Source organism: Equus caballus, unplaced genomic scaffold (assembly GCF_041296265.1).
Source record: "Equus caballus isolate H_3958 breed thoroughbred unplaced genomic scaffold, TB-T2T haplotype2-0000440, whole genome shotgun sequence".
NCBI classification, from domain to species: Eukaryota; Metazoa; Chordata; class Mammalia; order Perissodactyla; family Equidae; genus Equus; species Equus caballus.
In genome coordinates, this window is record NW_027222395.1 from 1,369,591 (window position 1) to 1,390,519 (window position 20,929).

General features: G+C 40.8%; 1 protein-coding gene across 7 annotated transcripts in view; it reads left to right on the forward strand.

Annotated features, from left to right (window-relative positions):
• LOC106781265 (uncharacterized) overlaps positions 1-20,929 on the forward strand; it is a 135,550-nt gene that overhangs the window by 45,225 nt on the left and 69,396 nt on the right. For 3 of the 7 annotated variants that reach the window (XR_011436181.1, XR_011436184.1, XR_011436180.1), the window contains 2 exons: positions 4,045-4,234; positions 4,701-8,383. The gene's annotated coding sequence lies outside the window, so the exon portion shown is untranslated. Of the gene's footprint in view, positions 1-1,643; positions 1,780-4,044; positions 4,235-4,700; positions 8,384-15,375; positions 16,147-16,948; positions 17,067-20,929 lie in introns of those variants that run through there. The other 4 variants (XR_011436182.1, XR_011436183.1, XM_070259647.1 and 1 more) reach the window with 3 other exon arrangements.

Sequence of the window (20,929 nt, forward strand, 5' to 3'; positions counted from 1 at the left end):
AGGATTTAATTGTTTCCAATGTTACAATTTCTTACTTGTTACAGATTTTTCCCCCTTCCTGTTACATGATCAATTAAAAATAGTCCTTCACAGCCAAGAGTCTGAAAACAACTCTTGTAGCCAAACCCTCTCTCTTCCTTTCTCTCTCTTTGAATGTACTATAAGGATAGAAACAGTCATGGATGATTCCTCCAAGTGTTTACCGCCTTGTCCCTGAAACTTCCTTTCTTCCTTCTGGAGAACTGGCACCTTCCTGTTCAGAACTGCTGGCTCTGACTGGTAACATGAATCTTTACATGTGTAGCAGCTAAAGATGAACATCTGGCTGTCAGCCTTCCTTTTTCCATGAATACGTTTGCTGAACAAAGTTGATGAAAGTTAAAAGCTGATGTTAAATAAAATTAAATCAAGGGAACATAAAATTAAATTAAAAAACCCTAAAATAATGGCAGAGGAGGATCTTGGGGAAGACTCAGTCAAACGTCCATTTGTAGATGAGGATTGTGTGAAGAATATCAAAGGGAAATAACAATGAGTGATTTTGTTTTTAGTTTGGGAAGGGGGTTGGCCAGGGTGGGGGCCAGATGTGGGTGAGGAAGCTGTGTGACCCTCCACTGCCCCCCTCCCCGGGAGTCTTCATTCCTCCCTCTCTCTTGTTCTGGGCTCACTTACAAACTAGTTCTAGGTGAGGAATTCGGCGGTTCAAGACTGGAGATTTGCATAAATGGTTCTGATGTTAGAACATTTTTCTCATGGACATGAGTGTTGAGTCCTCATGTTTTTGAGGTCATAAAACAAAGAAGTTGGTCTTTGTATATGTTGATGTCAAGGATTGTGATGCCTCCAGCTTTGTTCTTTTTCCCAGGATTGCTTTGTCTTTTCAGGATCTTTTGTTGTACCATATATATTTTAGGATTCTTCGTTCTATTTATGGGAAGAATGTCATTGTGATTCTGATTGGGATTGCATTGAATCTGTAGATTGCTTTAGGGAATGTGGACACTTTAACTATGTATATTCTATAAATCCATGGACATAGAATATCTTTCCATTTCTTTGTGTCTTCTTTGATTTCTTTCAATAATGTCTTATAATTTTCAGTGTATAGGTTTTCATCTCCTTGGTTAAATTTATTCCTAGATATTTAATTCTTTTTGTTGCAATTGTAAACGGGATTATATTCTTCACTTCTCTTTCTGCTGGTTCGTTGTTAGAGTATAGAAATGCAACTGATGTTTGTAAGTTGATTTTGCACCCTGCAACTTTGCTGTAATTGTTGATTATTTCTAACCATCTTTCGGTTGAGTCTTTAGGGTATTCTATTTGTAGAATCATGCCGTCTGCAAACTGTGAGGGTTTTACTTGTTAATTTACAATTTGTATCCTTTTGATTTCTTGCCTAATTTCTCTGGCTGAAACTTCCAGTACTATGTCGAATAAGAGTGGTGAGAGTGGATACCCTTGTCTTGTTCCTGTTCTCAGATGAATGGCCTTCAGTTTTTCACTGTTGAGTATGATGTTGGTTGTGGGTTTGTTATATCACCTTTATTATGTACTTTCCTTCTATACCCATTTTATTGAGAGTTTTTTAAATCATAAATTGATGTTGGACCTTGTCAAATTCTTTCTCTGCATTTATTAAGGAAAATCAAAACTACCATGAGATATCACCTCACACCCATCAGAGTGGCCATAATGAACAAAACAAGAAATAACAAATGTTGGAGAGGATGTGGAGAAAAGGGAACCCTCATACACTGCTGGTGGGAATGCAAACTGGTGAGCCCACTATGGAAAACAGTATGGAGATTTCTCAAAAAATTAAAAATAGAAATACCATATGATCCAGCTATCCCAATACTGGGTATTTATCCAAAGAAGATGAAATCAACAATTCAAAGAGGTTTACACATCCACAGCATTATTCACAATAGCCAAGACATGGAAGCAATTCAAGTACCCATCAATGCATGAATGGATAAAGAAGATGTGTGTGTATATATATGAACGAAGCTGATGAAAGTTAAAAGCTGATTTTAAATAAAATGCAATCAAGGGAACATAAAATTAAATTAAAAAACCCCAAAATAATGGCAGAGCAGGATCTTAGGGAAGACTCAATCAAAAGTCCATTTGTAGATGAGGATTGTGTGAAGAATATCAAAGGAGAAATAACAATGAATGATTTTGTTTTTAATTTGGTAAGGGGGTTGGCCAGGGTGGGGGCCAGATGTGGGTGAGGAAGCCAATATATACATATATGTGTATATATATATATATATATACACACACACACAATGGAATACTACTCAGCCATAAAAAAAAGACAAAACTGTGCCACTTGTGACAGCATGGATAGACTTTGAGGACATTATGCTAAGAAAAATAAGTCAGACAGAGAAAGACAAATACTCTATGATTTCACTCATATGTGGACAATAAACAAACACATAGAAAAGGAGAACAGATTCGTGGTTACCAGAGGAGAAGGGGGTGAAGGGAGGGTGAAGGGGATAAAGGGGAACATACATATGGTGAAAGATAAAAACTAGGCTATTGGTGATGAACACAAGGCAGTCTATACAGAAACTGACACATAATAATGTACTTCTGAAATTATACAATCTTATAAACCAATATGTTCTCAATAACATAGTGAAATAAATAAATAAGTAAAGCAGTTGGTTTTCTTTTCCTTAATCCTAACTAAACTGTAATGAGCCCCCACCTGTAGTAGGCACTGTGTTAAGTGGGTGCGCCATCTATTTAATGCTAACAACTCTAAAGGATCCTATTATTTCACCCCATGCTTTGTAGATGAGGAATTGAGGAAAAGTATAGTTACATGATCCATTAGTTGGATGGATGGCCAGCCAGTCCAAAAATTAGTGATTTGAAACTCCTTTTTATTCAGCTCTTGATTCTGTTGTTGGACAACTTGACCTGAGGTCTGCAGGGCTTCCTCCTGTGTCTGTGGAGAAAGAGAGAGGAGAGAGGGCAGGAGATACAGAGAGATATTGACAGCCTAAAGAAAAGATTGGTGAACACTCAGAGATACCTTTGAGATGTGATTTTAAGGCTTGTTTTTCAATACAATTTGCAAATTCAAATTGAATTAACAGAAAAAATAAAATGAAATAATTCTGAAAAAGAAAATTGGTGACATTCTGATAAAAAACCATCTACCCTAATACCCTAATAGGTATTATTTCTTGAAAGATCTCACTATAGTTAAGAAAATATGCTGCAAAATATTAAGTGATTAGAGCTGTTTTCTTCAAATGGTTCTCATTTTGAAAGTACCCATTGATTATTTTCTGTAACAAGTGAGGACATGAAAAAGTAACCCCCACCAAACCTTTATTTCCTTTCCTGATTTGTGCAGGTGGCATTTTTACTTTTGCATTTCAAGATGCCTGATGTTTTCCTTCTGTCCTGCACTGATTATTCATACAGTTTGGTCTTAGTGTACTTTAAATTACTTCACAGTGATGGGTACAAGTTTGTTTGCAATTATTTTATGTGATTTCACTATTCTTTAGTTATTATTTTATGTATTACATAATTTTTCAGAGTAATTTTAACAAAGATTCTTGGGTTTGCATAGCTTGAATCTGATTCCTCTATAATTTAGGGAAACTTGAGTGTGTCTAAAATGCTCTCATTTCTTCTGTCATAGATGCTGCAGGGACGTCTAGACTTGCCAGGGATTCCCCTTTGCATATTGAGTTCTACATTTATTTTATAATTATTTCCCCACTTAATTCAGCTCACACCCAGGTTGTTCTTGGGCTGAAAGTGTTGTATGGCTCATTTCCTGGGAAGGGGTATGCCCTTTTAACTTGGAGACATAAGTTAGTTCACAAAATATTTATTCAATGAAATCATTAAACATTGTTTTCTGCTCCATGTTTTTCAGAAACATCAACAATCTTTTTTATAATCATTAAATCATAATCAATAAATGCAGCATTTGTCTCTGCAGCTTCTAGTTCTCTCCCACTCTTTCCTGTGGTCCATGAGCTCCCCTTTCATCTCTTTCAGCGGTTCTATCACCTTGTCCTTCAATGCACGTGGTTCTTTTTGACCAGTACTTAGAGATACTGTTGTGTGAGACTGTGGGGAGCTGGTCGCTGGATGCTCCACCTGGTGACTCCCTGGAAGATGTTCTTTATCTCCCTACGTTCTGTCCCTCCATTGGCGTTGAGGCTAGTGATGCAGAGATCCACTGCTGGTGAGTTATCTGTTATTTTCACCTAATCCTCTTTTACTGTCTGCTAGTGTTTAGAGTGGTGTGTGGGGCTATGGAGGTGGCAGGGTCAATTCCATCACTCAGGCTTCTGTTTGGCTTCGTTTGATTTTAAGCCCCTCCCCGAGCCTGTGGAACCTCTGCCTCGGGGCGTCTGTTCCTGCTGCGCCTTTGCTGGTGGTTCTTCACGGCAGATCGTGCACAGAATGCACATGGCCATTTCTTTATTGCCTTGAAAATAGTCTTTTCTTCCCTTCTTTTTCTTTCCTTTTCTTTTGTTCAGTGAATGAAACAGATTGTTTGAAATTCTCTCTTAAAGATATAATATTAAAAAAAAAGTGTTATGTTAGCTCCACATATCATGGCAAGGTGATTCCTAGGCAGGACTCCTGATTTCCCCTAGAATGGACTGAGATTATTTCACTGAGAATGGATTATGTTGTCCTTCCAGACGCCTCTGATTGAAGAGAGAAAAGTGGCTGTGTGACCATCGGCAAGTGAGAGGGAGCTCTGAGTCCGCATGAAGCTGCACGGCATCCTGCCGGAAACTTGCAGACTGTGGGTCAGATACACACCAACACTCTTCATACTGGAGCTCATTTGCTATCAAAATGTGTTTTAATTCCCACTCTACCATTTTTGTCTAAGACTGTCAATCATGAATAGAGAAAGAAGATTCAGTTTTTGTGGACAAATGAAGTCTGCTGGAGCCTATTTGTATTGCCCTTGCTTCCTTGCTTTTACTGATGAAAGTAGCATCTGTCAAAGTCATTTCAACAAAGATGCCTTCAAAACTTACATCTGTTTAAATTAATGTCGGGGCTGGTTTGCAAAGGAGATTTTGCTATGAAAACAAAGACCCATCTAAAGGGTCTACTTTCACTGTCAGAAATTTAAATGCCTTTACATTTTTATAGACTTACCCGCCTTTCTTTGGAAGATGCAAATGTACGTCCTTTAATCCCTTCCATACCCTGGAACAAGTTAACATGTCTGTAGCTATAGAAATTTGTAACTTACTTTATTTTATTTTATTTTCCTGAGGAAGATTTGCCCTGAGCTAACACCCATGCCAATCTCCCTCCATCTTTTAGTACGTGTGTTGCCAGCATAGCATGGCTGCTAACAGAGCAGTGTAGGTCCACACCTGGGAACCAATTACAGGCCACCAAAGTGGAGCACACTGAACTTAACCACTAGGCCACCGGGGCTGGCCCTGGAACTTATTTTGTACTTTTCATGGTTGAATAGTAACAAAGAATATCATTAGCATGATCATTTTACCCCTGTGTAAACTCCCAACACTCAACAAAAATAATAACAGCAAATAAAGCCAACAAACTTTGCTCACTGGAATACAGCAGTTACATGTTTTCTCCCTTTCCTGTTAGTATTTTACTTTCTTAGAGAATCGCTGTAAAACAGCTTTCTTTAAGGTGGCTTCATCAATGAAAAGCATCAGTGACAGCTACCTGGCTGGTAGGAGTGTCTTCAAGTCCATGTGTCAGCCATATGATGATTTTTTTGTCCCCAAACGCTTGGCTTTTCCAATACCGGAATGATCAGTGCATCATTGGGAATCCTACACTTCGTTGACTCTGCGTCATTCTGAGATGGATCACCAATTGCTGGGCCAGCTGAAGAACCATATCAACTTACAATTACTGACTTCACTCTGTGTAACTCACCCTTGGAACACACTGAATGAGATCCTGGGATTCACCCGTTCCCATCTCAGTACTTGAGATCTAGGGAACTCACTTTAAGCAAAATCAGACATCACTGGCTCTCTCCATTCTAAGAGACATTTTGGAGACTTTTGAGTACTAGGAAAATTTTAGAATATACGAGAATACTGGGTTGACCCCAGGACCTCAGAAATCTCTCTTACTAACAGGTGTTGGTTTTTCAACATCAATTAGTGTTGCTAACATTCACGTGGGTTGTTCTTTGATCAGGAACCCCCCCCCCCGCCATGGTAAGTTTATTAAGTAAATCTTATGAATGGTATAAATTCCTCAAGCATTAATAATGGTATAAACATTCAATAAAATAAGCTTTAATGAGCCTGCATTTTGTGGCAAACTTTATTATGGGAGGGGCACAGAATGATCGTTTTTGTTCCCTAATCCCTAGAGTTACTCAGAGGGTGGTAAATGTTCCATCAACATTGAGGAATCCCGGGGTTGAATAAGTGGCCTCCTCAAACATAACAATGTGGCATCAATATCCTTGTTATAGTTCCTCAGTTTAGGGACTGACATTATCTTGATTCTGGAGAGACAGCAGCATCTAGGAAGTGAGAGCGATCTTGCGGTGGGCTGGAATCTGAGGGGCTAGAACTTAAAGAAGGGATGATCCATGAGGATGTGGATCTTGTTCTGAAGGCAGTGAGAGCAAAGGAAAGTAAGCCTGAGGGCCAGCCAGGAAACATGCAAGAAGGTGTTTAATCACTTGGAGCAGATTTTATGGAGGTACTATTTTCATTCGTTTTATACTATAACTCTATTGAAAAATCAAAACTGAAAAAGAAGATAAGGGCATTTTTTATCCAAAGTATTTTCTCTTTTCTATACTCCTTGGTAGTAACAGTAGTCCCCAAAACTGAAAGTGACATGTGACTCCAATAGCCAAGACTGGCCCCTGCCATTGCCTGGAAGTATGATGGAGTTTGTTTTCTGGTGCCAAGCAGGTACATCTGTGATTCACAAAGGACTATTTCCATTACCGAGACAGAAAAGAGCATAGAGGGTAGTTAACCATCTTTTATTTCAGTTTGTTTCCTTCATAATTTTTATTGAATTAAAATCTACATACAGCAAATTACACAATTTGATATATTTGATGAGTTTGGGAAAATGTATACACTCATTTAATCAGTACCACAATCAATGTTTCAGTCAACAGAATGTCTCACTACCCTAAAAAGTTTTATTTTGGCTTTTTCCGGAAAACACAACTCTCAGTGTTAACCCTTGTTCTCAATGTATCACTGTAGATTCATTTGCCTGCTTTGGGACTTCATACGGATGGATTGTGTTTGCGTGCATTCATGTGTATGTGCATGCGCGCAGGTGTGCGTGTGAGCGTGTGAGTATGTGCATGTGCATTTGCATGTTTTAACTTGTTAGTATTGGGTACTTTCCTACATGTTTCATGGTGATTGACTCATACGAATTCCTTTATTGTCAGGGAGCATAAAATGTCTTACTCCAGCCTTTTGAAATTTACTGAGACTTATTTTATTGCCCAGCACATTGTCTATTTTGGGAACATTCCATTTTTACTTTAATAGAATGACTATTCTTCAGTTTTGCATGAGATGTTCTAAATATTTCGATTAGGTCAGGGTGACTGATAGTCGTGCTCATGTATTTTGTGCCCTCACTGAATTTTGTCTGTGTATTCCATTAATTACTGAGACAGGGCTGTTGGCATTGCCCTCCGTGATGTGTGTTTGTCTATTTCACCCTTTGTCATGACAGTTTTTGCATCACATATGTTGAAGCTCCGTTAGTAGGTGCACACACACGTTTAAGATTTGTATGTTTTCCTGGTGAAGTGATGATTCATCATCATTAAATATGTCTCTTTGTCTCCAGTAATACTCTTGTGGTAAAGTCTGTTTCGTCTGATATCAACACTACCGACCAGCTTTCTCGTGCCTACTGTGTGCCCGGTGTATCTGTCCCATTCTCTCTTTTTCACCCTCTGTCTTTGTATTTAAAATGGGTAGGATATAGTTGAGTCTTTCTTTTCCGTTCCTCCTGACAATATAGCTCTTAATTAAAGGGCTTACACCACTTACTTTAAATGAATTATTGATATGACTGGACTAGTTTGTTATTTGTTTCAATTCAACACATCTAATGTTTTTTCCACTTCTCTTTCTTAGCATTTTGGATATTCTTTTAAAACTGTTTCAGTTCCCCCAAAACCTATTACCTATAAGCTTTTAAATTGTGTTTGCTACCTAGAGTTATTAATATACTATTCAATGTAAACTTAAGAATTTTGCGATGGTGAATTTTATTTGTTCTGTGCTATATTTGTCATCTGTTCTATATATGCCTCTGTTATGAATCGTGAGATATGATTCTATTTGCATTAAACAGAAATTTGACTTTAAAGAAATTAAGAGAATATTTATTTATGTTTTCTATATTTAACACTTGAGTACTTCTCTTTCCTGCTTGCAGATCCCAGTTTCCACTGGGGTTCATTTCCCTTAAGCCTTCTTCTAGAATGTACACAGACTTTTTACTGGATATAGAATTTCACGTTGTCAACTTTGCTTTTATTTTTCTTTCATCACTTGAATGTGTGGTCCTTTGCCGTCTGCTGTCATCATGGTTCTTGTTTGTGATGGTCTTTTTATTCCAGCAGCTTTCATATGTCCCCTTTATATCTGATTTTCCGCTACTTGACTACCATGTGCCAGGCATGGTGTTCTCTTTATTAAACCTGCATGGGTTTTGCTGAGGAGTTTCTGGAATCTATAAGTTGATATTTTTCACTGAAACTGGAAAATGTTCAAACATTATTTAAAAAAAATATTTTCCCAAATCTCTCTTCTCTTCTGGAACTCCAAGAATATGCATGTCAACCACATGATTGTGTCCTACAGGTCACTCATGCTCTGCTTGTGATTCTTCTGTGTTCTATCTTCTTCTTCAGGTTGTATAATTTCTCTTGATCTGCTTCAATTCACTGTCAATTTCACCTGTCACCTCCAATTGGTTTTTGAGTTTGTAAATATTTTTTAAAAATTTCTTATATGCAGTTTTTTTTCTAGAATATCCATTGGATTGTTTATTAACTTTTTATTTCTGTGCTGATTCCTCATCTGTGCATTCATCATGACATCTTGTCATTTAAGTCCTTTAAAATACTTGGAATAGCCGCTTAGCCTCAACACATGCTAACTGCAAATCAGAGACATCTTATGGCTTGTGTTTCTTGACCATTTTTTCTCTTGACATGGGCCAGTTTTTCCTGTTTATGTGTAACAATTGTTTTTTCTGTAAACTAACCATTGTGGATGGTTTGCTGAAGAGACTGAATTTTGTTACCTCCCTCAGAAGAGCAATGAGGCATTGTTTTATTATAGCTGGCACTTAAGTTGCTGGCTGATCACCTTGGACTTAAAAAAGATAAGGATCGGTTTTTCTTGAATTTTAGTGTGAATCCTTAGTTCCATCTGGTGTTTCATCCAAAGCTGGGTTGTTACTCACCATTCTAACTTGGCAGCATTCAAACTCCAAGTTCCATCCTTCTGTGGTGGGCGCCAGCTGAAATCTCAGCTCAGATGGCCCAGGAGTACGGATCTTGCTTTCCACCCAGCTTTTGGACTCAGTCTCATGTGTTTAAAGTTCAGAGATTGGCCAAGGATTTGTGGGGAGCCTATAGAAAATTTGAAGCCCCCAACTGTGGTTTTCCTTTTCCCTCTCAGGTTCCAGCCACTGTAGCAAGCCAAAACTTTGTTCTCAGACATGTCCCGGTGAGAAAACTGTGGGTTTTGCTCATGTTCTGGCTACTCCACACCTTAAAACTTGGGAGGAATCTAAGAGGAAGTCACGTAAAGGGAGACCTGTCCCACGTGGCCTTCTTATTCCACAGGGTGATACTCCAGCTTCCACCTGCTTTTGTCCTCCTCTGACTGCAAATTGTTCTCTTAAAAATATTTTCCAGAATTTATAATTATTATCTTTGGGATGCAAGTCATTGCCTGAGCTTCAGTTCAGCCTTATTCTGAGCAGTAGCATTGCTTCTCTCCTCTCCTTCTGTGCTTGCTAAGACCTGGTTTCCCAGCTGATTAACAGTAAGGGAGCATCTCCTGTGTGCTTCCAATTAAGTGTGAGCAGAGCCTCCACATGCTGGACTATTCGGATGTGCAGATGACCCTTAGGCTACTCTTCATGTGCTGTTAATTAAATAACTGTGGTGTCTTACTCAGTCCAATTTCTCATCTCATTTCAAATGCCCTAAGCTACAACATTTAGGTGATTGAACCAGTCCTGCAGCAAGCACTGAGGTTTGACATCACTGCAGATGCTTCAGCCATGTGTCACGGTGGCTGATGCGCCCTTCATTCTATAAGCTCTCCTCACTCCTCATGTCATCCACTCAGCCCTTAAACATATTTAATGATGGTTTGCACCCACAGATGGCAATAAATATTCAGGACAAGAAGCAAAGTTCCTGTCCTCCTGCACTCTAGTGAATTCAAGAAGCTGTCAATAAATAAATAAACATAGAAAGACAATAATGGGGAAAATAGTCTGGCTTGATGGAGAGTAACTGGTAGGAGGCCTTGTAGTTTAAAAGAGGGACATGCAAACTCTTTTATATAGAGAGAAAAACAATTTTAAAAATCAGCTTTTGGAGCTGGCCCCATTGCCTAGTGGTTAAGTTCGGCACACTCTGCTTCAGTGGCCGGTTTTCGTTTCCCAGCCTGAACCTATACCACTTGTCAGCAGCGATGCTGTGGCAGTGAACCACATACAAACTAGGGGGAGATTGGTACAGATGTTAAGTTGGGGAGAATCATCCTCAGGAAAATAAATCAGCTTTCAATCTTTATTTAAACAAAGTTTATTAAATGAGAATGAACTGAAATGGATACCTTCTTAGAATTATTTGAAACATACACAGAAATGAAAAGCTAATGTTGAGACATCAGTTGTGTCACCACCAAACTTGGCAACAAAATAAGAATGTCCGTTATTATCCCTGTTATGAAATAGCTGTGGGAGATCTAGCCAATGACGTTAGAAAAAACATTTAAAATGATAATAAACATTGCAAAGGAAGAAGCAAAACTATACTTATTAGCAGAAAATATCACTGTTTACCCAGAAATTCAGTGAACCTAAAATGCTACAGTGAACTGTCTCTTTCACACATCAGCTCAGCAAAGGCTACACACCTCAACACAGCATTGTGTGGGTGAGCCCTATGGGCTGACTTGTGCCCTTAAGTTTCATGTGTGGAAGTTCTAGCCCCAAGGACCTCAGAATGTGACCTTATTGGGATGCAAGGTCATTGCAGATGTAATTAGTTAAGATGAGGTCATCCTGTCTCATCTAACATGACAGATGTCCTTATAAAAAGGCAAACTTGTGCACAAACGCACAAGGGGAGGGAGTGCCACTTGAAGCCAAAGAGCACACTGAGAGTACTCAGCCGCTCTGAAACCCACTAGACAGACTTACCCTGTGACCCTGAGAATGTGCTCTGGACAGTCCCACAGAGAGACTCGTAAGAGAAGCTGACCTGCACAAGGGCATTGGGTGTGGGGTCCTCTTGTCTCTCACAGCCTGGGACTCATGTCCTCACACGCATGCAGCCTTTGTAGACTCCCTGGTCACTCCATGACCTACAGGCCAACCTCAGGCTTCCAACGGACCCCAAAGCACAAAGTCATCACCACGTTAGTTAGAGGTCAGTTATTAGACACACCACCACACATCCCCTCCTCACCTGGCCTTTATGCCACAGAAACAGGACTGTGATCAATAACACCTTCTCCTAAATGTTTATGAAACTCAGGAGCCCGTGTGACTGACATTCCTCAAAGAAGTCATCCAACCCAAAGTGAATTTAAAGCCATATCTCTGGCGATTAGGAACTCCTGGAAACTGTTGAAATACAACTTCCCTTCCCCTCCGTAATCCTAAAGCTTGCTTTCAGCTATCTTCACAGTAGGCCTACATTGTCTACTTGTTATGGATGACTTTCTGTGAATTCATTGTGCATTAGAGCTGAGCTCTGTCTATTTCCATAACAATTTGTGCTCTTTAAACTCAAAATCAAGTTGAGTTTACCAGAAGAGAAAAGTAAGCAGATAGATTGTGTACTGTTCAAACTAGTGGTTTTTAATCGACACGATTCTAATCATCTTGACAAAGAATTGACCCTTCATAAGTTTCTTTTCTGAGGGTAGGATTGGGACATACCCACTGGGAAGGAGGCTGGGTGCTGGGAAGCTGTCTTTCCTTCTTTCTGAAGGGGCATCTCTTGTCAGGCCACAGACTTGCTTCGTCTAACTCTTATTTCCTTCTGTTGTCCAAGCAGCATTTGGTGAAAGCTGCAACTTCAGAGAACTAGCCTTGTCCCAGGCTGCTGTTGGGTTGGCTTGCTTTTCTATGCAGTGTATCAGATACAAGGATTAACTGGAGGGGATTGCAACTGATGGCACTTTCAGGAATCTCCAGGAAATACATCTCTACAAAATGCAGACGGTGTATTTGAGAGGGTTGCTATAATTACAGAATTTTAATGCAACTCTGCTGGGATCGTGAGCTATTTTTCATGCACCTGTGCAGACCAGCCCTGTCCAGGGTGTAAATCTTCTCAGAGACCCCTCCTCCAAGTCAGAGACTCTCCAGATGTCCCTTTAAGGATTCATCAGACCTTAAATTACACCCCTGGTCTGGATTTACTGCAGATTGGCTTTACCTACACGGGGTGCTCCATGTCAGTTCATGGACAGGTTGCAAATTTGTGGAGCAACTGTGGCCAATCACCTGCCTCCTGACTCATGTGGCTACTGGAGATTAACTGCTCACCTCCATCAGGCAGAAAGGAGTTACGGTCAGTCCACAGGTCCTCCATAATTTTCCCTATATAGGACTGAATCTCAGTTAGGAAAAGTGGCAGCCATACCACCAGTTCTTGTACCAAAATGGGTTGGTAGAACTTTGATGTTGTTGCCATGACAGTTGGATGTGATGCACTGTCACTGTCTGTACTCTGAACAGACACGTCACTTGTCATTTTAGACCTGCTCTCAGTGTGACATGTACCTGGCCTGGCCCTGGGCTGAGTGTAACATCCCATAGAGCCTCCTGGTACCCCATGGATGTGAGCTCTGCTTCCACAACGAGGGAGGAGACGGTCATAGTCTATAAAAGGAGGCTGCCATCTCCTACCCCTGTCACCAAGTGCCCCAACTGAATCTGGGATGTGGGTGAACACACACATGAGGTCGTTGTGCGACTTTCACAGTTGCCCTGAGACAGAAAGAAGGATCAGAGCTCAGGGTCTGCTGTTAATGAACCAAAGTTAAACATCAGGTCAACAGAAGCAGCTTTGAAGCTTCTCTGAGGCCTGCAGCTGCTGCTGAGGGGAGAGCAGGCACTGGATTTCGGATCACCAGAGACCGCCTTCCTGTTGGAAGACATCTGGATCTGGGGTGAGAGGAAACAAAACTGAGACACAAGGGAGCGGCAAAGCAGATCTAACACACACATCAGTGAGTGTCCACTGTGCCTGCCATGCGGGAATAAATGGATCCTGAAAGAGTGTAGTTTGACAATTGTGCTCCACACAGCCTCACAGTTCACAAGCATCCCCAGGTGCCTTGTCAAGCCCTAAAGCAGGCCTAGTAAATTCTGTTGTAGGTCCTGATTTGCAGAGGAAGGACCTTCACAGAGTGGCCTGCAGAGATCCAGGGTTTTCCAAGAAAATTTAGGTGAAACACTTTCTCTCGGGCATGGTGTCCACCACCACCTTGTCTTCTCTCTGCCACCTGCACTTTGGCAATAAGGAAACTTAGCTAATGAATTTTAAATATCCTTTTAAACTCCCCTATCCTTTCTCCTTGTGAAATGCGGTATTAATTCTTAGACCTGAAAACCCTTGTAAGCAGGTTTGTTTTATGAGTCATCTACGGTAAAGATTTGACACTGTGCAGTCAGGAGGACCTGAACTGTGAAATTTCGATCTGGTTTCCATGACCCTTGGAGCACTGTGCCCAATGCATGTGGAGAAGTGAGTAGATGTTTGATTAATTCAGGGAAAGTCGTAACTATCGATATGACCATGGTCAAGATTGCAGATTCAATTGCTAAATCTCCAAGCTTGTCAGAGGAATACACAATATCGCCTCCTAGGTTTTTAAGGCTGATTCCAAACCCAACTATCATGAAAAGACAGGGGAGGATAGAGGCCTTTCAGAGGATGATCATAGCAGAATATATTGCAAGAAAGGCAAAACGATGGAGTGCAGGAAAATAAAGAAGCATGAAAGATTTGGAGGATGTGGTAATAAAACCCTAGAATGTGCATTTTTCTTAAATTCTTTATAGCATAATACTTTGGATATAAAAGAAAGCAATCTGGACTAGAATTCCAAGATTATTTCAAAATGGTAAATAATGTGGAGTCAAATCATGCAGAAGTGATTCTGTAGCTCAGGGGATATAGTGGCAATTACTCAATCTTGGTTTTGAAAGATATTTGTTTACAATATACCTGGTTTTAGACACTTAGAATAACCAGAGGAAGAAAAAGCCTAGAATGTCCACATTTCAACCACAAGAGAAACAGAAACACATGGAAAAACACCAAAGAGAAACCAGACCGTGGTCAAGTCACCCCAAGAGGAGAAAGAGAAGCAAAGAGAAGGGACAAACAGACATAGCAAATGGAACAGTGTTTGATCAGGAGTCAGGACCAAGAAACTGACTGAAGGGACATGGGAACCTTACCCAGGAAATTGAAAGTTAAATTCTTTCTGTTGTTGTTGCTGTTGAGGAAGATTGGCCCTGGGCTAACACCCGGGCCAATCTTCCTCTGTTTTTCATGTGTGCCGCTGCCACAACATGGCTTGATGACTGGTGTGTAGGTGTGTAGGTCTGTAGCTGGGATTCAAACCCATGAACCCTGAGCTGCCAAAGCTGAGCATGCGAACTCAACCACTATGCCACCTGGTTGCCCCCTAAATTGTTTTTAAAGAAAAATAAAATAGACACACTTTCACTAAGAAGTGGCACAAAGGATTAATATTTAGATATTCAAAAAATCTTTGTATTTCAATATGAAACAGACAAGCATTCCAAAAGGAAATTGAATAAAGCATATTTGTGTGTAACTCAGAGTAAAGGGAATAGAAATGTCCAATTAACATGTGTGAAGGGGCCCAGCCTCACTAATCAATTTATAAATAATGATAAAAGAGATACAGTTTCTCATTTCATATTAAAACATCACAAATGTATAGGAAATGCATGTGCTCATATTTTGTCGACGGGACTATGGATGGTTTTAAACTGTTTTGGAAGACAACTGGTGATATCGGTCAAAATCTGAAGTGGTCATTTTCGTTATATGCCAACATACAGGCCAGCCCGTGAATGCCCGAAGAAGTCTGTGATGTCCTCCATATTCGTAAAGCCTCAGAAAGGCAGGACGCTCCGGGTTCAGGGCAGCCCTAGACCACAGTGACCTCCAGCTGTGTCTACACGTGAAATTTAAGAAATGATCCTTAATAAGTACAACTTGAACATGCAGCCAGATATGCACCTCATTGACTGTGACCCTACCTGGCGCAGGTAGAACATCCTTAAACAGGCACGACTGTGACGTCTGGAACATGTCTGAACAAGTCTCATGGCCCTTGAGAAGAAGACTGAGTGGGTCCTCAGCAGGGAGTGGGGATGGCAGACTGGGGGCTGGGAATGTGCCGGGCAGACCCAGGCTGATGTCACACACTCAACACCAGAAGGAGACTGTGTCAAGAGTCTTCACTGAGGAAACAACAGAGCCCAGGGCTCTGTCTTGCATTTTTCAAGCGCAGCTAACGTGGGGGCATCACACCACACGTCTGCTCCCCATCAGCTTTTCTTAGGAAACGAGAAGAATTGTGGTGGAGGAAGCTCTCTGAACCTCTGCCCTTGCCTCTGGCATACCCTCTCTGCCCCTCCCAGCGTTCAAGTGGCCTCGGCTGGGTAAGGCCTCAAACGCAGGCTCATCTCTCTCTGTTGAACAGAGTGGGCATATTGTCTGCAGAGGACACTCACTGTCCAGCAAGTCCATCAGCCTCAGGATGTGCTGGGTAATGCATCTGTCATAGTCAGGCCTTTCAACCTTGACCCCGTGACCCTGGACTGCAGGTACGCAGGGGGGTTGTGGGAGGGCCCTGAGGAGGGAACCTGTTGGCAGCTCGCATGAGTGCAATGGGGCTGTGGGGCAGCAGAGGCCGGGTTGTGGCCTTGCAGAGCCCATGGTGGCCAAGGCTCTGCAGCAGCTGTGGGCAGCTGCTCCTGGTGTTTGAGTCTCTGTACTGACACCAGGGTAGGAAACTGAGTCACGGTGGGGCCCAGAGCAGAATAGGATCGGGGAGGGTGGCCCCAAGGACAGCAAGGGAAGGATTTTGGAGGACTCCCTGGGCATCGGTGGCCTCGCCTTAACACCTGGATTGCGGAGTTGGCTGCTTTACACAGAAATCCTACTGCCTTCTTAGAACTTTTCAGAACCCTCTGGAAGCATCAGATGACCCCTCCACCAGACCGCTTTCCCTGGAGATGCCTTGATCCTACATTACCCCCATTTCTGGTTCAGTCCCAGGACCTTCACACTGACTATGACCTCAGGCTCAGAATGAACAGTAAACTATTTTTAGATGTTGAATGTTTTTTAATAAAAAATAGCATATGCTTATTGCAAGAAAACTGTAAACATTTTTAAAAGTCAACATAATCCCCCCATTATCCACTGGATACATTTTTCCGTGTCTCCCAGAATTTTATACACTTATGTAAACATTCATAAATACACATAGACATAGATTTATGTTTAGATAAATACATATTCAAATTTCCTTAATTGAAAGATTGATTTTCCTGATCTTACTTTTATCACTTAGGATTAGTCTGAAAAGCTTTTAGAATTGATGTTTTGTGACTTCACTTCAAGCATTTTAGAGCATGACGCAGCCAGAGACTCCATCAGCAGCCCCAGCGAGATGCACCACTGGCCCAGACCTGCAGGCCCGTGAACAGGACCTCCCATGCCCGGAGCCACCTGCGTTCAGGTAAGTGGCTGGGAAACTTGCCCAGGTGCTGATGATGATTTATTAAAAAGGAATTAAAGTTGAAAACAAGTGTTTCATTTCATGTCCAGTAAAAACTAATTGAGAATCTATATATGAAGCTTTACTTCATAAAGATGCCAACACTTTTTTTTTTAACTTTTACTTTTTACCAAATTTGCCCCAACTATACGAGGAGCTTTCCTTCTGATCTGGCAATACACCAGATTATCTTTTTAATATTCTCAAATGAAACTTTAAATACCGATTATTAATAGATCCTTTCTTATTGCTTTCATTAAACACCACTGCATATAACTGCACATTAATTACCTGCTAACTCTTAATTAACTAGTTCATTTCTAGAGAAATTAACGTCCTTTCAAATTAAGCTGATAGTACTCAGGAGGAACTCAAATTGGATTATTTTCTAAAATCTAATTTTTGTGAATTGAGGCCTTCCAAATTTTTTTCATTTTTTACTTATCTAGTCTTGCAGAAATGCACACATACCACTAAATAAATGAGATGAAACTAAAAAAAGTCAGGTTGTGTCATAAGTTTTTGCAACTATAGAGGTAATTTATACTTGAATGAATAAAGAATTCAATATAAAAACATACCTTTTTAAAGGATGTCAAAGTTCATTTACAAAGCTTGTGCAAAGCTTATGGCCCTTCTTCAATCTATATTACAATTGGACATGGTCTAAAGAAAAAATTTGAAACTGGAAACTTGCTGCTCAGGTGTGAGCTTATGGAAAGTGGCCTCCTGAGAACTGTCTAGAACTGGCTTGCGTCTCCTCCAGCCCGTCCTGGGTCAGCCTTGCAGCCTGAGGGGAGCTGCTCTGTGAATCACATGTTTTGTTTTCACACATTCATCAGCATCAGGATAATAAAGGCCCAGTTCTTGTCCACAGATGTGCAGTGGGGACTGTCACTGCAGCCAAAACCTGGAAAACTGAAATGCACGAGAAATTCCCAGTCTTGCAGCTCCACTTCACCACCAGTGGCCATCTCTGCAAGTGTAGACCCTGCTTTTATTAACCTCCTTCTATATCCTCTGGTTAATGAATTGACAGGGAGTCCACAATCAACCCATTAAAGTTGAAGCATAACGGGATTTGGGCATGAACCACAAATGCTGAGGAAGGACACTCTTCCTCCTTTCCACAAGGCAGGTGCATCACGCCGTGCTTCCTACAGCTCTCTCTGTGGCTGCAGATGCTGGGGAGATGCCAGCGGGCTCATCTTTTACAGAAGAAAGGGGCTCACTACCACTTTGTGCCCCTAGGTATCCAGGTTGGAAGAGCTTCACATTTTATTTTCTTTTTCTGACTCACCCAGGTTATTCTACTTATGGTAGAAAGTCTGAACATAATTTGAAAAAATATATATATTTGATGGTTTTGAGAGCTACTTTGGCAGCAAGAGCCTCTAGGTCAGCACCTGGGGAGGAGAGCAGCCAAGCCGTGGGCCTGGAGCTGTGTCCAGATTTGCCTTTCGGTAGCAGCTGGTTTGGAAAGGACCAGCTGAGGAGCTTTCTTGTGGGTCTGGCAGTGGGCATCCATCAGAGGGAGGGTCTTGAGAGCACCTGAAGCTTTCATCGAGACCCTGACATCCTACAAGTAATGGTCCCAGAAATAAACCAGTTCCAATAGGGGTGGGACCATTAAGTTACACCATAAGAATCCCTCGGTTTAATATTTGCCTACCACAGGCAAGGAAACCCTGGGGGAAGATGAGACTTTCCCAGAGCCTCACATTTTTCCGTAGGTTTTCACCACAGTGTCCTGCACTCATCAGAAGTAACCAGGTGAACAAGGAAAAGGAATTGTCCAAAAATCAAGACAAGAAAAAAAAAGCTAGAGTAGATCTAGATATTATATTTACAAGACATTATAAGACACTGGTTTTAAAATAATTATAACTGATTTGTTCAAGGAATTAAATAACTTTTTTGAGAATTTTGTCAGACAATTTTTGGAAACTACGAAAAATTCTAAGAGAATTTATAACAAAATATATTAACTGGAAATAGGAACATAATAGCTGGATTGTAAAACAAATTCTGTGCAGCTGAAGAGATAATTAGTGAACAGGAAAACAGAGCAGAAGGAAATACTGAGACTGTTGCATGAGAAACCCAAGGATGGGTGGTGATGGAAAGAGCCTCCCACACATAGGGTATGAGGGAAGATCAGGGGTAGTGTAACTGGAGCCCCAGAAAAAGGAGAGAGAGGAAACAGGCCACATGTCAGGAGAAGCCTCAAATGTTCTCAAACAAGAAAAAAAACACCAAGCGAATGATTTCAGAAGCATTAAGAACACGACACAGGAGGGGTCCAAAGAAAGGCCCATCAACTACCGCAGAGCTTTGAAACACAAAGATAAATCCTAAAGCATGATGAGAGCAGAGACAATTCTTGTCAAAGAGCAGAAGTTGATGACCCCCAACTTCTCAGCAAGTGGAATGAAGCACAGAAGAAAATGTACACAAAAGTGCTGACACTGGGAACAGCCAACCTGGACTGCTGTCTCCAGGCAGATAACTAAGAGAATTTGTCACCTGAGGACCAACAACAAAAGGCAGATGTTGACCACAAGAGGCAGCTCAGAGTTGCCAGTAGAGCAGAGACTGAAGGAAAAGATAAATATGTGGGCACATCTAAATATTTATTGAAAGTGTAAAGCAATATGGTAATGCTTTGGGAGTTTACGCTCATATGAAATTTAAAAAGATGTCAATAATAACACCAACGGCAGGAAAAATAAAGGAGCTTCTAAGGTCCCTGCATTGTCCATGAAGTGGTCCAAGGAAAATGATATGGACTTTATTAAAACAAGGGAGCATTCTATAAAGACTGCATAAACAGTGAGAGAATATTAATCAGAAGCTCCTGAGGTAGGGGAGAAATAGAATCATTATGGATGAATAAACCCAAAGAAGGCAACAAGGAGCACAGAACAGGCAGAATAAAGAGCAAACAGTGGCAAACAGTGATAATGGTGCCTAGATGTCCAATATCAGTGATTTTATGGCATATAAATAGAATAAATACTCCAATTAGAAGGCAAAGTTTCTTAGAATAAAAATAAAACTAAATTATGCACTTAGAGGTTGATCTTAAAGTATTCATACAAGTTGAAAGGATAATGTATATGTTGTATAAGTAATGCTGAAAAGAAAACTGGAGTAGTACACCAATTCAGACAACGCCGGCTGACAGGAGAGATATTCGATGGGAACAAGGACATTGCAGAGTGATAAGTGGGCCACTCCACCAGCAGGGTGTAAGGATCCTAAACACGTGTGCAGAGAACTGGGGAGAGATTCTTGGGAAGTGGCCCAGGACAGGTATTTGTACCTGTGCTATTAGTGAAATAGTCTAATTTAACAAAACATTAGTTACGGTTCCTAACACATGACTACATTCCCAGTCGCCACTCCGAAGTGTTAGGTATCTAACATCTTGTATTTTAACTGGGTCCTATTTACATGTGTTCTGGAAATTACTACATGTTTATTTACCCTTGGGAAACTGGCCATCATTAGATGGTAAAAACTCTGTCCCCCGAGACTTTATTGGTGGTGGCAGGGGTATGTCTACACTTTTAGATAAGGCAGAACATGATTGACATGTTTACACAACATAGGAATGGTCTTTGGTTTATCTAAAGGCACTCACAAACATTGTCTGTATAGGTAAATTTGGTTAAACCATCTTGAAGCCTTTAATTTAGAGAAGCTAACAAGGGAAACATTTGTTCTCCTCTCCAGGTTAAGAACACACAATTTTCAAGAGTGAGTAATTTGTGCTTACTATCATGGTTAATGTTTTCCTTCTCATTCTCCCTTAAGTGATC